The sequence below is a fragment of the Motacilla alba genome, chromosome 12 (assembly GCF_015832195.1).
Source record: "Motacilla alba alba isolate MOTALB_02 chromosome 12, Motacilla_alba_V1.0_pri, whole genome shotgun sequence".
NCBI classification, from domain to species: Eukaryota; Metazoa; Chordata; class Aves; order Passeriformes; family Motacillidae; genus Motacilla; species Motacilla alba.
The window spans coordinates 17,846,510-17,863,492 of NC_052027.1; the positions used below are offsets into that span (position 1 = coordinate 17,846,510).

At 41.0% G+C, this 16,983-nt stretch overlaps 1 protein-coding gene across 4 annotated transcripts in view; it reads left to right on the forward strand.

Moving 5' to 3' along the window:
• ATP2B2 (ATPase plasma membrane Ca2+ transporting 2) overlaps positions 1 to 16,983 on the forward strand; it is a 397,274-nt gene that overhangs the window by 97,778 nt on the left and 282,513 nt on the right. For all 4 annotated transcript variants that reach the window (XR_005258393.1, XM_038149263.1, XM_038149261.1 and 1 more), the window contains exon 2: positions 4,021 to 4,072. The gene's annotated coding sequence lies outside the window, so the exon portion shown is untranslated. The remainder of the gene's footprint in view (positions 1 to 4,020; positions 4,073 to 16,983) is intronic.

Sequence of the window (16,983 nt, forward strand, 5' to 3'; positions counted from 1 at the left end):
CTCTCCTGTTGTCCTGTCTCTGGCTTTCAAGCCTTGTGATTTCGTTTCTCCACCAGCTTGAATTGCAGCCGGACAGTTCATGATGGGCTTTTTGCTAATGCCACACTCATTCCATCTTCAAACATGAGTAAACTTTCTCCTGGGAAGCCAGGGCTGAGTGGAGCAGGGTTTTGAGGTCTCTTCCACTGCACAGGATGGAAGCATGGCCAGCAGAACACTTTTCCTCCTGGAAATGTCCTAACACAGCTGACTTTTATTTATTCCCGCTTCACCCAAAGCTCTGCCACCTTTTATATTAACAACAGTGCTATGCTTGATTCAAAAATCTCCATCCATACTCATTTCAATAAATTCAATTTGTTTTGTTTATCTTAAGAAATGGTACTGTACAGCAGGAGCATTTGAGGACATTCAGAAAATAGAAATTCAGTGGTGATAGAGTGAACATGTTTCTGGAATTTGTTTTAAATTAAAAAACACAGCAAAACTGACCAAGCTACAGTTTTAATTTTGGCTTTGTTCAGTGTCATGCCAAATACATTATGCTCACTACAATTTAACAAAGTCACACAGATTTTACGGTGATCATTCTCAATATTTATATAAATGTGTGTTGATGAACAACATATTTTTCAGCTGTACTCTCATGAATTTGTGCATCAAGATAAGAATCTCTCATTCCAGCCTTTGCAAATCCCATCTTAGGTATCTTTTGTGAGCAGAATAGTTTGGGATGGAAGGGACCTTTAAGACCATCCAGTTCCAGCCCCCTTCCACGGGCAGGGACAACTTCTTTGTCCAGTGGCTGAAAAGGTGCGAATCAAATAAAGGAAATAATGGAAAATCTTAACTATCCGACTGCAAGGGTGCACATACTGAGTAGTGGAAAATCCTGCAAGTGGAAAAGCTCTTTTTAGGTGTTGGAATAATTGTACGTTGCTCGAAACACGCCTAGAACAGTTTAAACAGTTATTAAAGAGTGTTGCCAGATTTTATCACTGCAGTCATGCATATAGATCAGTGATCCCTGAGCAGCACTGTGAAATGTGTGAATGAGGTGCACTTGCTAAAAATAACCCTACTGAGTGCTGCTCCTAATTGCCACAGAATCCTGGGGAAATGATCCCATTTCAGCAGCACAAAATTGACTTAAAATGTTTGACTGCAGCATTACCCGTGGGTTCTCAAGAGATGATAAAATATTTGCCAGACCTTGGTCATCAGCATTTAAAAAATGAAGCAAACAATCACCATCAGATTCTACTTGGAGCTGTTGTAGTTCTGTTCTTGTCTCACTTTGGGTTCTGATTGTGTGAAAACACCTGGCAGGGCTGCAGCTCTGGGCTGGGGGAGGCTGGAACTGCTCTGCCTTACCTTGTAAGCCACTTCAGCAGCCCCAAATATAAAGAAAAGTATCTGTGAATTTGTTTTTAAAGTAAATAAAAAGTTCTCAGAATGTTTGACAGCAGCTGAGCATCCCAGAGCTGACTGACAGAGAAATGATCCTTTTGTTTCCCTCCCCTTTTAGAAGTTTCTTTTAATACTTAATAATTTTCCCCCATGCCCTTGTACTCCAAAGAGAATCGATTTTCCTTTACATAGGAAATGAGTTTGTTGATGAGGAGCCCACCATCACCACCCGTGTGGCTCTTCCAGATTTCTGGATATTGGAGAAATTGGAACTCATCTATTTTGTTATAATTTTGTTACATATTTTTGTTATAATTCCATCTTCACTTTGGGAAGGTGAAACCTTTCCCCCATCAAGACCAGTCTTAAAAATCACTAAGATTCTTTTCTTTCTAGCAAATTCTTTGATTATCCATTTCTTTATGGTTATTCATATTTTTAGGCAGCTGCAGCAAATGACTGATTTGCAGGCACACTGAATTTCTGCTCCAGCAAGGGTTTAAGCTATTTAGGGAAATGAATGAAGCACAAAGGTTTTTATTTAACTATAAATTTTGTATGACTTTAATTTTTTTCATGAGTGACTGGCTTTCTTACATCAAACTCCTTCACAGGGAGTTTTACAGCAATAGGCAGTACCTTTGACAACTATAATTTTCTAAAACTCTGGGAAAGCCAGATGAAAGAATAAATAAATATTGATCTGGCTGGGGGTTTAAGTAGTCCCTGATTAAAATAAAAATGCATTTTAAAAGTAGCATTAATTACTCCTGGACTCTGGTTTTGTTGTCCTTCCCAGGCTGAAAATGTCGAGTCTTTACAGAAACAGAGAAATATATTGAGAATACCAATGAGACATTTATTTTAATTTATCACCCCAGTGTTTGAGCACTTTTATGTTATCCTCTGAATTTATACTCAAAATCAATCTCACAGAAGTGGGACAACTTTACTGCTGAGGCAAAGGGAGGCAGGAGGTTTAAGGACACACCTGTGCTGCTGGGCACAAACAGTTTTTACAACTTAGGCCTCCAAGGGTAGGTGTTGGAACTGGATTTGGTCAGGACAGAGCCAAGTGTTCCCATCCCTGCCTGCATCCAGTCCTGCTGGGAGTGCCCTTCTCACTCATTTAATCGACTTTGTACCATTTCCATCCCCTCTGGCAGAGATGTTCTGATTTGCTATACTCCAGAGCCTTGGCATTTGGGTATTTCCCCCTGCTGCTGTGTCTCCCTGTTTGCTGTTTGATTCCTGGAATCACCTGCTGATTTTTGGGACTGGGATCCAGTAGAGGGATTGCATTGTCAGCTCCTGGAGAAGATGGACTTGTTTGCTCAGCTCCAGCACCGTGTGTGCAATTCAGAGTGAGAGCTCTGGTTTTTAGCTGTTTTCATGTATTCCCACAATGGGAAATCTCTGGGATAAATGTGCTAAAGAGATGTTGGTAGCCCAGGTGGTGGAACAAGATGTTTGGCTTGGAACTCCTGCAAGCACTTCTGTCAGCTTAGGATGGGAGAGAGGTATTTTTATCACTTGTAGTGCTTACACGGCACTTCAATCAAGTGGGTTAGGCTTGTTTGGGTTTTTTTGGCCAGATTTCAATTTAATTCATGATGTGCCACCTCCCTGAGTCAGCTTTGGCTCCCAAAGAAGTCGTGTTGTCCTTTTAATTTCTGGCCGAGCAGTTGCGCAGCGGAACCCAGGGACTCTGGGAATTCCTGTCTGGTTCTTACTAGCACGAGATCCATTCTGTTTGGGCATCCCTCTGCCATGCTCTGAAGTGCTTTGAGGAGTCAGGAGAGAAATTGCTGTGGAATCCCTGAGTCCTGAAGCTCTGGGAGGGCTGGCACTGCTGTGCTCCTGCATCACTCTGCTGGTTTAGGAGGGAGACATTCCCCAGGCAGCGTGAGGGGCTCTGCTGAACTGACTGCTTGGCAAGTTGTGTCTTGACGAATGTGCTGCACACAGGATTCTGTCTCTGCTGACGTGAAATCACCCCCAGAAGGGCTTGAAATAGATTCTTTGTTGAAAATTTTGTCCTGGCATTAGATTTGTGACACCTGCATGTTTGTCCTGATGTAATTCTTGGAAGAGATGTTTGTTTTCATCTCCAACAGGAAGGGAGGAAAACTTTCATCTTCCCTGATTCATGCTTGTATTTATTTAGTAAACATTTTTCCCTCAAGATATTTGATTCTGAGAAAAATTGAGGTTATCAGTTTTGTTGAATACTTGTAGACCTGAATGCTACTACAAAATAATTATAAATGGCAACAAGCATGAGAGCTTTTGTGTGCATTGTTAGTTGGATTTTTCTGGAATTAGGCAATATTAAATGCTTCAGTTCTCTTGGAAGGTGTGTAATATTTTATTTTCTGAAGGTGCGTTATACTTCATTTTTTTAAGAGTCACTTTTAAATTTTCTGTTATGGAATAACACAAAAGAGATGAGCTTAATTTTATTAATTGTGCAATAAATGCATTTGGATTTAAATTAAACCAGCTGTTTTTCAATGATTGAACTGCCTTTCTCTTTGATTTTACATTCATTATACCCATAATAATTTAAATTTCCAAAACATAAATGGTTTTTTTCTTTGTTTTTACCAGGTCTTGCATGCTGTGACACAAAGGTCTCCTCGCCTGGTGTGCTATGTTCATGGTGAGCCTGATCTCCTCCTGTTGTCCCTTGTCATTCCAGGGATTATTATATCAAAGGGGCATCATGTTGTTTTAGCAGCCAATCATTTGAAATCATCACAAACACATGGAAATGAGTTTAGTCTTTGTTTTTTGCTGAATTTTTTTAGTGACAAATCTCCAGTTTTCTACAACATCCTAAGAACCTGTGAAGGATCTGATGATGGCCTCAAAGTTCCAGTGGTCATGGCCAGGATTGCAGCTAAGGCAGGAAGGGGCCAGTTTTGTAGTTTCAAGTAACCAGTGAGATCAGAATTCCTGACAGGTCCTCCCATGGGGAGATCTGCAAGCAGCAACCCAACAGGCCCAGCCTGGGTCCAGTGAATCCCATTTTGTCCTGGCTCCAAACCCTCAGACTCTTTAGCTATGCTAAGGAATTCTCTGTGGCTGCCAACTTTTTGGCACTTCTTAAAATAACTCAGTTAAATATATTTCATAAACTCATTTTGTATAGGCAAAAGAAGCCCCTGTGCTGCTCCTCAGCAGCACATGTTCCTTCTCTTTCCCTTCTCCTCCAAATATTAGCAAATTGCCCCTTTTATAATGATATGAAAATAAACCAGCTTTTGGGATTAGGCCTCACATCTTTCAAATGGTTTCCTACTGTGCTCTGCTTTCTTTTCTTTTTTCTTTTTTGAGGGGTTAAGTAGCAAACACCTTCTGTGTTTCTGGGTTTACTGATACATATTTTCAAATTGATTATTTTCCCTCATGCTTTTAACTGGATGTAGGTACTCCTCATGTGGCTCCAGTGTTCTTTTTTTCTGTTTTTCTCTGTTTGAATTTTTTTTCTCCTAAGTTCTCCCTTACCTGCCTCAGGATGTTTGAGCTGCTGATGACCTCCACCTCTGAGAGCAGAAGTTAATAAACAGCTTTCCCTTGCTGATGGGATTCGGGGTGGCAGAGGCCAAGGCTTTAAGGGACATGGATTTTTACTCTTCCTCTCCAGTTCTCCTCAGTTGAGTCAGCCATTGGGATCTACCCCTAAGCTGTTGGGCTAATCAATGGCCACGTTCAGCTGAGCTTCCTGGTGTTTCTGAGAGCCAGAAATGTGCTGTGGCTTCCTGGAGAATGTGTTCCACCCTGGGACATCCCTTGGGGTGTCAATAACCATCCCCACTTCCCAGGGGAATGCTTTGCCTTGCAGGCTCTCCAGCAGCCCCTGGTGAGGGGCTCTGGGCAGCTTTGGGATCGTGGCCAGGACAAGCCCTTGCTCAGTTGCACATTGCTATTGTGGGAAATGGAGGGTTTTTGAATAGCTGACTCGTATGATTAACTAGAAGTTGTTTATTGTTTACATTATACACATATTTATAGATTCTACAAACTACTAAGTGCACACTTTTTGATTGGTGCTTTTGTCTTTTTTACTCATTTTCTGCCTGTATTTCTCAGAGTATATGATTGGTTACAGTCCAGGTGTTTTTCACAGTCCTCTGTTACCCAGCCCTTGTGGTCTTAGTATTCAGTTTCTCAGCCTTTTCTTTCTTAATTCAGTACAATTTATGTTCCAATAGTCTCGAAGAATTCTTGAGGCTTTGATAACAACCTTGGAAGCAGGCAGGCTGGTGCACACTATGGCCTAACCCTTGCAAACACATTGCAACTCATCACATTTAATTACTCAGTGCTCTGCAATGGGAGACGATGCAAGAACAAAAACTTAACATCTGTCAGGGCTTTTAATGCCAACATATTCCTTTTTTTTTTCTTTTTGGTGTTGTTTTCTGTACTTTTCTGACATTCTAGCAGCTTTTCCATGTAATGCATGACTTTTTTTCCCACATTGTGCTGTCCATGGTGATATTTGGAGCAGTTCTGCTGGAGGTTTGGAAAGGCCGTGAGGATCTAGCTCTGACTCTGAATTTAATTAATCTGGGGGCCCCAGAGAGACAGTTAATGGCTCCATCAATAACTTCCTCATATTCTCAGGTTTAAAATATTGGACCGGTATTTTGAGGTAGGTTAGGAGTGTCCTTCATTTGGGGTCCATCTAGCAGGGATCCCCTGCAAGCTCTGCAGATGTTCTCTGAAGCACAACTTCCTCATTTTTCTTGCCACAGTTACTGCAGAAGGCCCCAAGCTTGGCATTGCTTGGCTGAAATATTTTTTACAACAAATACAATAAACCATTGGCATCTCAAGGGCTTACAGTTAAATTTTACTAATGCAAATTGCTTTTGAGTCAGGCAAGTCTGACAGTGTTACTATTTGTCTTTTAAAAATACATTTTATCAAGCCTAGCACAAACCCCCAGATGAATTGAACTATAACTTTTTCTGATTTTGATGGAAAAAAAACATTTTATGATGTTCAATCTTTCTGTAATGATCTTGAGAGGGAGAAAATTATGATTAAAACAGAGTATTAAACATTCTGCCCACAAAATAATTTGTGAAAAGGAATTGCAAATCCAGTGGCAAGAAATCTTTATAGCCAGATAAAACTGCTTGGGGCTTCCTTTTGTTTCTAATTTATATTCACAATAATTAATGAGGATAAAGTAGCAATCAGAGATATCAATTGTAACTATCAATACAATTGGTTTTAAATCAGTTACCAGTCCATGTTTTTGAAAACACTGCAGCCCAAGTTTTGTGATTGGATTCTATTGGCAGAGTTCTGTCCTGTGTGAAGAACTGGTGCAAACAGAAATTGCTTTCCAGGGAATCAAGAGTAAGCCACACATCCACACCATAAACACACAGTTAATCTTTTATTATCTGGCATATATTCACTCTAGGTGATGCTGAACTTTTTGAAATAGTTTCATCAGGTTGCAGCTTGCAGGGTGGTTTAAACCCACGGCCTTTCCTTGTGAAGTCCCTGGTTTCTTTGGGGATACCATGGCACTCTGAATTGGAGCTGGCATTGTCATTCCCCTCCTGGTATGTGGCTGATCTGATCAATGTGGGGACTGTGATGACTTTGACTCGTTTGTCATCTTTTGTCTCCTGTAAATTGTTATTAGATTTTTCCTGTAGAATTCAGCTTATGTTGCTGAATACAGAGGGAATAAAGCACTGCTGAGGCAGAGTGGTTCCTCTAATACATATTCCCCTTGCTGTACCCCTTCCTTGGCTTCTTGTGGCAGGATGAAGCTCAGAACTGACCTTCAAAGAAATACTGTCTATAAATAAGAGTTGTTGAACTTCTGCAGAGATGGGCTTTGGATTGCAGGTGTTCGTAATTAGATTAATTTACAGAGTAGATCAAGCCAATGAAGGAGGCATGGAAAACTGATGGAGGGCTTATCAAATTAGCTAAGTAGAGCAATTAATCAGACAGGCCTTAACTGTTTGGTTTCTAGTTTTTAGTTATCAGCTGGAGCAGTTTGCTTTCAGCTTGCATTAAAGAAGACACCGAGTGAAGGCTGTGCTTGGAGAGACACTTCCCTCGTTGTGTCCTTGTCACCCCATGGCAGTAACGTAGCACCACTCAGGGATCCACTGGCATTCCCAAGGCACAGAGCGGCCTCCTGTCAGCAAAATGATTTTTAAAAAAGTGTTCAGCATTCTCTGTGAAAATACCAACAAAAAAGCACCAACAGTGGGCATGAGATTTTATCTAAACAGTAACTTGTCAGTGAAAGGGATCAATGGGCAGCTCCTCAGGAACTTCTGGCTGCAGTGTGGTAACAATTACCTTAAAAGTATTTAAAAGCACCTTAGAATGATGATTCTAACAAGCTGGTCTTATTGTAATTGAGTTCATCCAGTTTGGGGAGTATTATGCATATTGACACAATTTTTTTTGTTTTTCTGACTCCACTTGTAAATTATTTGGTATTTTCAGATGGACTCTTCCTGCCTTTCACTGCAGGAATAAAAAGAGGGTTCCATAAGATTATCTCAAGAGTACTTTTCCTTGTTTCATTTCACAATAAACCTCTCTGGGAGCTGTCAGATTTGGCCCTGAGAAATTGCCCTGAGGCCCCAGAACGTTGACATGGAATAGGGGGCAGAGATCTCACTCCAGACGTGACCCTCCCACTTCCCTTTTCCTTCTATTCAAGAGGTCAAATAATTTCTTTTCCCATATCCACAATGAGTCCTAAAGCACGTCAGAAAATGGGGAAGAATGGAAATTAGCACTTCTTCCTCCAAAACTGAAGAAAGATGATCTGATGAGAACAAGACCTTCCTTCACATCTCCCTAAATGCTGAACTGCCTCCTGTGTCGAGGTTAAATATAGGTTTAAGATCATTCCTTGTGCCTTCCTTTAAAAAATACCCAATGAACATTCTGGCACATCAGCTTTGGGCATTTATATTTAGGAATCTTATCACAATTTAAAATGCTGCTGTAAATCTGGTTTCTCCTCTCTGTAAGTCCTCAGCCATTTTATCTTAAATATCCAGAAATGAAAATCTTAACCAGGGTTATCAACTTGGGTCAAGCTTTGAAATCCCTTTTAAACATTTTGAGTGATATTTTTCATGCCCTTAACACTGAATATTTCAAACCCCAAAATGTCCTGTGCTTAAGAGTTCTTTTGAAAACTGCAGAATCCTTGAGCAGCTGAAGATTAAGAGGAGTTTTTCTGGTGACTATATCAGGATTTTTTTACAGATTGATCTTCATGTTTGCCTTAGGAAGATAAAGGATAGATCTAAAGGCTGATGCCTGAGATGTGTAAGCTGCATTTTCTTTTATATCTCTGGAAAAGTAGTCTCTGATTTTTCTGATGAATTTCTGTCTCTTGTCTTGATATTTGAATCACTGAAAATAAGATACAACTTCTGTTATAACCAATATGGGAAACTGCTAAAAAGCCTGTAAATAGGAGTAATTAACACCCACCTCCAACGTTTCCTTTTTCTGCTAATTTAAATACAGGATTTCTAGGTCTAAAAGCATGTGAAAATAGTTCAGACAACATATATGTGCTTTCAGCGTGCTTGAATCCAATCAGTTCTTCCTTGGGAAGCTGGAGGGCTGTGCAAAACGTGATCTAAATTACTCTGGCAGTGATCTAAACCCAGGAACGATCTCATGTGTTTATTTGGAGCCTGTGAAGCAGCCAAGATACCTGGATGTGACTGATAAATGGATCAATAGAGGGGAAGGAAGGATGGATGGGTTGTAAAGCTAAGCATTGCTCCTGAAGAGCTGGTTCTTGCTCAAAACCCTGAAGTGCAAACTCGAGGAGGGTATTTTGATTTGTGGAGGCTTGAATTAGTTGGTTCTTTTATCAGTCTGTTAAACATTGTCTGACTGTTTCTCTCCTAAAATACAGTCTTTGTGGGAAAATGTTTCCTGTGGGGTTGGTGTCAAGGTTTAAACCCACTAATAAGATGTGATCTTAGTTAATAAACCATAAATACTGGTGTGTTGTAAGCTCTGTTTCTGCATTCACAGTCTGGGAGGGCTCAGTTCATTGCCCCACTCTGAAAAAGCAGCAGCATTTCTCACTGTGAGGATGGAGCAGCTCCCTCAGCTCTGGGGCTGCACACATCAGGAGCACTGGCAGCACAGCTGAACACCTGGTGGGAAATGTCACTGAGAAATGAAGACACGAGCTCAGGAATATCTGTTAAGTGTTTGTGATGGTTTTACTCCTGGTGGCATCAGCACTTACAGCTCTGATCCACGGGAGCACCAAACCCTGAGCTGTGCCTGCCGAGATCAGAGCAGAAGCAGCTCCCAGCAGGTTTTTGGGAGGGGGGAGGAGCAGAGCTCTCTGATGGAGCTGGGCTGTGTTGGTGCAGGTCTGGCCACAGGGGCTGGTGCCTCTTGCAGGTGAGAGAGGCTCTGTCAGCTCAGAAAGCTCCGATTCCTCCTCAGAATTTCCTCCCCTGTGAGGGAATCAGAGGGGGTCTCCTGCCTGTGATCCAACACAAGGCTGGTTTGGACAACAGGCAGCTCTCAGCATGGTTGAGTGCTCTGGAACTGTTGGATTTCTCCAATTCTTCCCCCTGGACATTTGAGGCAGCTCCCTGACTGCTATTCCACAGGGTACTGTAGCTTTCTCTTTGATGCAGAAGAAGCCTGGTCATGAATTTGAAACTACTTCTGCCCTTTGAATTTTTTTCCCCAATGATGTAATAGAATGTTTAAAATATCAGCTTGAAGAAAAGACTTGAGAGCCATAGGAATAGGGAGAGAAATCACATTGTGCAATAATAATTACATTTATGATGTTCTTTTCATTTCATTGACTCTCTGTCTATGTTCCACTGGTGGCAATGTTCTTCTGCCATTCCAAGCAGTAAAGCTGGAATAGGGGTTGTACATTAATGGCAGTCAGGAGTTATAATCCTTCTGTCTCATTTCCCACAGCACATAAGCCATTATTTGCAATTTTGTTTAATGCTTATAATGTAAGTTTGGTATAACTGTTTATTATCCCATGGTCTTGTACTTCTAAACTTGTTTTCACAATATGTGTGTATCATACAAAGGATGCATTTTGCTCAGGATGCTTAATCAAGGTCATTGTTGTTTTTGGTTTTGTACCAGTTTTTTTTTTCTTCTCCATGATTTTTCTTTGAGAACCTTGATGTGCTGTAGTCAGTAAAAAGAAGATGGAATAAAATCCCCCTTTTAATGGTCTGAGTAAGGTTCATGGTATGAACATATCTATTTTAAGTTTTTTTTAAACTTACTGTTTTCTATCAAGTAAGAATGCTTTTACATTTGCCTAAACACTGCATCAATATTTCCAGCAAAATAATTCTTTTCCTCAAATTTCCTATTTAATAAAATACAGCCTCTTTGAACTCCACAGACCTCACCATCTGTTACTCAATTTTCACTCCATAAAATTTTGCTGACATCTGTTTAATCAAATATATTTTTATAGTCATGGAGAAATTTAGTTCAAACTTGGTATTATCCTGTTTCTATATGCCAAACAGAAAATATGAAAATAATGTACAGGAATTTATGGGAGGGGAGAGGGAAACATTAAAGTCTGTTACTACTTAGGGCACCTTTCAGACCTGGAAGAGACATTCCTGATGGTCCTGAGGGTCTCCCCAGGCTGTGGAGCTTAGTGTTCCCTCAGCTCCTGCTCTCTCCAGGGTTCTCTCAGCTCCTGCTCTCTCCAGCCTTCCCTCAGTTCCTGCTCTCTCCAGGGTTCTCTCAGCTCCTGCTCTCTCCAGCCTTTCTCTCAGCTCCTGCTCTCTCCAGCCTTTCTCTCAGCTCCTGCTTTCTTCAATGTTCCTTCAGCTCCTACTTCCTCCATGGTTCTCTCAGCTCCTGCTCTCTCCAGCTTGGCCAAACCTGGCTGTTCCCCATGGCCAGAGTTTCAGAGCAGCTGTTGGGCTTGGCTTTGGAAAGCCAGGGCTAAGCTGACCAGGATTTGCCAGCCTGCCTTCATTCTGTGCCCTTGCTGTGCCCATCCTTGTGCTTCTGTCCTTTTTCCCTCCATGCAGGGATGTCACTCTCCCAGGAGCTGTTGGACTCCTGTCCCGAGCAGGCAGGACACCCTGGAGGGAGTTAAGGGAGTCACACGGGGACGGGAGACAGACGCTCCTCTTGGATCCATCCCTGTGGGTTCTCCAGGGGTTGTGCTCTCTGGATTCATTTTTTTTCCCACCAAATATTGTTGTGCTGAGGTTCATGGGTGCTGCCACCACCTCTAAAGGGGATGTTGTGGTTGTTGTTAGTGAGCCCTTCCTTTCAGGCTGGTTTTCCAAAGGAAATGAGGCATCTGCAGTTCCTGGGAATTGATCTGTTGATTTAGTTTTCTGTCAGGTTTGATCAGGAGATTTCCATCACGACTGTGCTTTGACAGACCCTTTCCATCTCCCATATGGCATTCAAAATGAACATCTGTTTAAAACAATAATTTGTAACGTTTGATAACCAAATAGCAGTCTTTGTTCCTGTTGGTTATCACCACTTTTTGTCAATTCTCTTGCTTTGTTAAGGTACAATATGTTGTACCACGTATTCTGGATTTTGGAGAAGTTGCTGTTATTGCTTTTCTCTTGTTTATTTTTTCTGTTGCTGTTGGGGTTGGTGTTTAGACAACTTCCAGAATGATTGAGCTGTTTACTGCCGATTCATATTGTTTTGCTTGGAAACCGAATTGATATTTACAGCTGAGTAATAAATTTAGAATATTGGTTTTTAATTGAATCTGCAGCAGAATATGCTGATTAACTTGAATTTAATGACGAAGAGCAATGCTCTTTGAATTTTTCATGGAAATCCCATTATCTGCACATGTAGTATTTATTAAATTGAAATTATCTCATATTTTAAAATAGCATTTTGTTCCCTTTCACAAAGAAGAAAGTCAAGTTGTTATTGCTGATTTTACTGATTAGGTGGACAAAATCAATTGAGATGAAACATGAGTATAATTTTGTAATACTTAGAGCCCTTTCCTAATTCATTGTCCTCCAAGACACTATTTATCTACCTTGAAGTTTTCTTTATTCAGGGTCATTTATTAAGGTATGCTTGAAAGAAAAACATCTGGAAGGATACTTTGGTTTGTTTAAAATCTTCAGTTTATTTGGAAGGAAAACTTCTCAGCTGGTCTTTCCAAAGCCTTGAGAGCAAAGCGAAAGCAAAGCTGAGATGCCAATGTTTATTTCTTTGTGGTTTTCTGACGGCAGATTACAAGGGGGGGAGTTTGTTTTCTGACCATTTTGCAGATTGTTTATGGTAATGAACATGCTGTATAAGTTTAAACTCAAATTATAAGCAGAAGAGGTTTTGGCTGGATCTTAAAATTTAAACATGCTCTCTGTTAGTGGCCGATAAAATTAGATTGCCCTCGTATTTGCTTATAATGAGATCAGCAGGCTAAAGAAAAGCAGCCTCTCTCTTAGCATGATCTATGCATGCTGCTCGTTCAGAGAGCATCAGCGGAGGGAACTGGATTGATTTTGGGTGCTGGTGTTGCTGTGAGGGTTTGAGAGGACTGGAAATGCAAACCCTGCAGTGCAGCAGTGCTTTTCAGCCTCGGATGAATAGCTGAGTGTGGGGTCACCTGGCAGCCCCACCCAGGCTCTGCTGAACGTCAGGGAGACAATTTTATTTTATTTTTTTTCCTCAACTCTATCTTTTGCTGATATTTAGAACCAAACAAATTAAACTGAACCACGACAGGAAAATCTGCTGGGCATCGGGTACAAACTCAGGCTTCCCACTGACAAAGAACCAGAGGAATAGCATTTCCTGGGGTCTCACTCCTGTCCCCAGCACAGGCACTTGGGAGCATCCTGAAATGTCTCCCCAGTGACAGAATTGGTGGGTGCAGGAGCGATTCCTGAGGTGCAGCTGATCACTCTCCCCCTGAGCAGATTCCAGCTGCTGCTGGAGTCACCGAGGCAGAGCTCGGATGTGCTGCATTGCAGGTGCAGGAATTCGGGTCTGCTCTGCTCGAAGCCCAGCTCAGCCCAATTCTCCCCTTGTTCTGCTCTACTCCACTTGCTCTACCCTCATTCCAAGTCTTCTATTCTGCTTAAGATCACAAAGAAATCTTGGAGTTAGATGTACCATGCTGATAACCTTATACCTGGGGCAGGAGAAAATGGAATAAGAGTCACAAGGAAAAGCAGCTGATTTGGGGATGGGGTTTTGGTTTGTGGTTTTGTGTTGTTTTTTTTTGCCCTGGTTAATTTTTTTGGTTTTGGTGGTTTTTTTTTTTTTTTTTGGTTTTTTTTTTTTTTTTTTTTGGTTTTGTTTTTTTTTCAGATTGACAATAAAAGAAGCTGTCCTGTAGAAACTTTTAGAGTCAAGTAGTGCAGCAATCCATAGGTAGGAGAAGTCCAAGAAGGACAAGGAGGCCCTGGCACGATCCCTTGTCTGAGTGACATGCAGTGGGACCAGATGTTTAATCAGTGTTCCATGGTGAAGCTTCTCAAGGTTATTTTAAAAAAAGGCTGCTGGTACAGAGGATTTTTTTAATGTGGTTTGAGGTGGTGATACATGGAATGTCACCAATTCTTGCATTTCCAAAATGCCAGCTGAGCAGCATAAGCAGAGAAGGGAAAGCAGGATATTTCAATAATAAACACTTAGATTTATTTTAGGATAGTTTGAGGGAGATGGGGAACAAGCAGAGGGAACACCATGATCCAGCAATCCTGAGTGTAAAAAACTTTTAGCTCAGAAAGATAAATTCCCATTTCCCTAAGAATACAGGGTATCACAATGAGAGGATAAGATATATGATGAATTAAAGCCTAATTAGAAATTAGAAATAAAGTGGGGGAATTAAATGGCCTATTACTAATGCTGCAAAAGTGCTTTTAGGACGCCCTGGGGATCAAGGCTTTAATGATGATTTGTTAGTGAATTGCTGAATTTAAGAAAAAACTTCAAGTTGCACTGGGAATCTCTTCCTGCCACTGCAGAATTTTCCCTGGAACAGTGCATTTTCAAGGTTTTTGTTTTCAGATATTCAAAACAGACATTTTAATAACTGCTTTTGTAATTTAACTCATTGTTTCTGCTTTTGATCTTGGCCAATTTTTAAACATGCCCTCTGCATTTTGTATTCATGTAACCCATTTATTTATTAAAGCCTATTTTCCTTGTTTTTTCCTTAATTAAGAGCCTGTTTTTAGACTTGGTGAGCTTGGGGTTAAAAATGTGTAACCATCTGCTTCCCGTGGCATCCATGCAGTGAAGGGATGTAGTCAGTGCCACACAGCGATGCGAGAAGTAAATTACTGTGAGAAATTGTTTCCTGGGTGCTGCTCCCACTACAATTTCATTTCATTTTGCTTGTTGCTTTGCCATGGCATCAGCAATCTCATGCTGGGCTTTGGTGGTAATTTGGCTTGAATTTCATTAGGCAGAGGGAAATGCCCCTGCTCTGATGGAGAGATTCCACCTTGCTGAAATGGTGAAGTCCTGACCCTGCACTGCACAGATGTTTCTGTGACACAGCTGGGCCCAAAGGTGGCAGCCTGTGGCTTCCTCAGGAGGCTCTTGGAATTGGTTTTTTTTGGAGGAAAACAATGGTAATACAGTGCCAAAATTGTTGGCTACCAGAAATCTGTTTTCTTCCCCCCAACAAATTTAAAAACAAAGCCAGGGTCTGGATTTCCATGCTCCATGGTTTGCCAGGTTCTGGAAGTGTCTTGAAATGGTGCCTCCAACATAAAAACTGTTGGAGTGAGTCCAGGGAAGGCCAGGATATTGATAAGGGTGTGGAGCACCTCCCCTGAGGAGACAGGCTGGGAGAGCTGGGGCTGTTCGGCCTGGAGAACAGAAGCTTGTGTGGACACCTCCCAGCACTTTCCAGGGTCTGAAGGAGCTACAGGGAACCGGGGAGGGGCTCTTTGTCAGGAACTGGAGTGACAGGACAGGGAGTAATGGGTACAAATTGAAAGAGAGGAAGTTTAGGTTGGGTATTAGGATGAAACTCTTCCCTGTGAGCCCCTGGCACAGGGTGCCCAGAGCAGCTGTGGCTGCCCCTGGATCCCTGGCAGTGCCCAAGGCCAGGTTTGATGAGGCTTGGAGCAACCTGGGACAGTGGAAGGGGTCCCTGCCATGGCAAGGGCGGCACTGGATGGCTTTAAAATCCCTTCCAACCCAAACCATTCCATTATTCCCATCAGCAAGAGGAGCTCTGAGCGTGGTTGTTTCCTCCTGATTCTCCGTTTGTTGTCAGAGCTCCATGCTCAGGTGTTCGTAGGGTGAACTCCATAGGGTGGTGATGCAATCTCCCCACGGAATAAATCAGGCATGGCTCTCTTGTGAGGCACTGACATTGGAGTATTATAGAATTTGGAGAAGAAAATGGCTTATCTGCAGGAAGAAAATAGCATTTTGTACTGGTTTTACTCAAGTCAGCAAATTTCACCTCAAAATGGCACATTGACCCTGTTGCATTTGCTTTGTTGGGCTGTTTGAAGAACCAAATGAAAACCTAGGTAGCAAAAACGTGGAGAGAGAATAAGGAAGGTAAAAGAAGAGAAAAAATTCTAAAAAATAACTGTCTTTGGACTTAATTTGGTCTATTTCTAAAATATAAAATTTTGCAGAATGATCTCACTTTTTTTTTGTTTAATTTTCCACCCCAACTTTGGCTGCAAATTTTTGTCAGATTTGACACAAATCACAGGACAGTTTAAAGCACAATAATTATTTTCAGATGAGTTAAATTTTTGGAAAGATATTTCCAATTTTTATGTTTCGTGGCTGATTTTAAAACTTTGTGTTAAAAGTGAAGTTTAAAATACATGCAAAAATATTAAGTGTCCTTTTTCTTTCTAAAGTAATCCAAGGTAAAATTAATGGAAGGTATTCACTTTACACTTAGGTGTGGAAGAGAATGGGAACAGTTTTATTTTTTTTCTATAAGTAGTAACTTCATGGGACTTTAATGTCATATTTCTTGATAATACATAAGTGCTTTTACTCCTACATGTACTTTCACACAATGTAAATTTAGTGAGTCACAGTCAAAGTACAAAGGCACTGGGAGTTTGAAAGATTATTTTGCTTTATGCAGCAGAAACCATTATTTGGTATCAAGCCTCCAAACTTTTAAATCATCAAAGTTACAAAAGTCTTGCAGTAATTATAGTAAATACTGTGAATAAGCTACTCAGTTGATACCTAAATTTAGTTTATGCAGAGAATTAATAGACATTTTTGTTTTACATTTGTAGAATAATTTTAATTAGAAGCAATTAAGTAAAATTACATCACTCCAAAGCAAATTGCTGCTTTCCAAATTTCTTTAAATCTCCTTATATTCCATTAGTATGTGAAAGCTTACAGTAATTAAAGTGTGACTTGTTTATAGTCTATAAGAAGAGCTAGAGAGGAGTTCAGGGAACCTTTCCACGGGGAAGAGTTTTACCAGATTGCAGAGTGCTCTGTTTCCTCTTATTTGGAGCATTTTTGTTCCAAAGCATTTGGTACTGCCACTCTTGGAGCCAGGAGACAGAATTA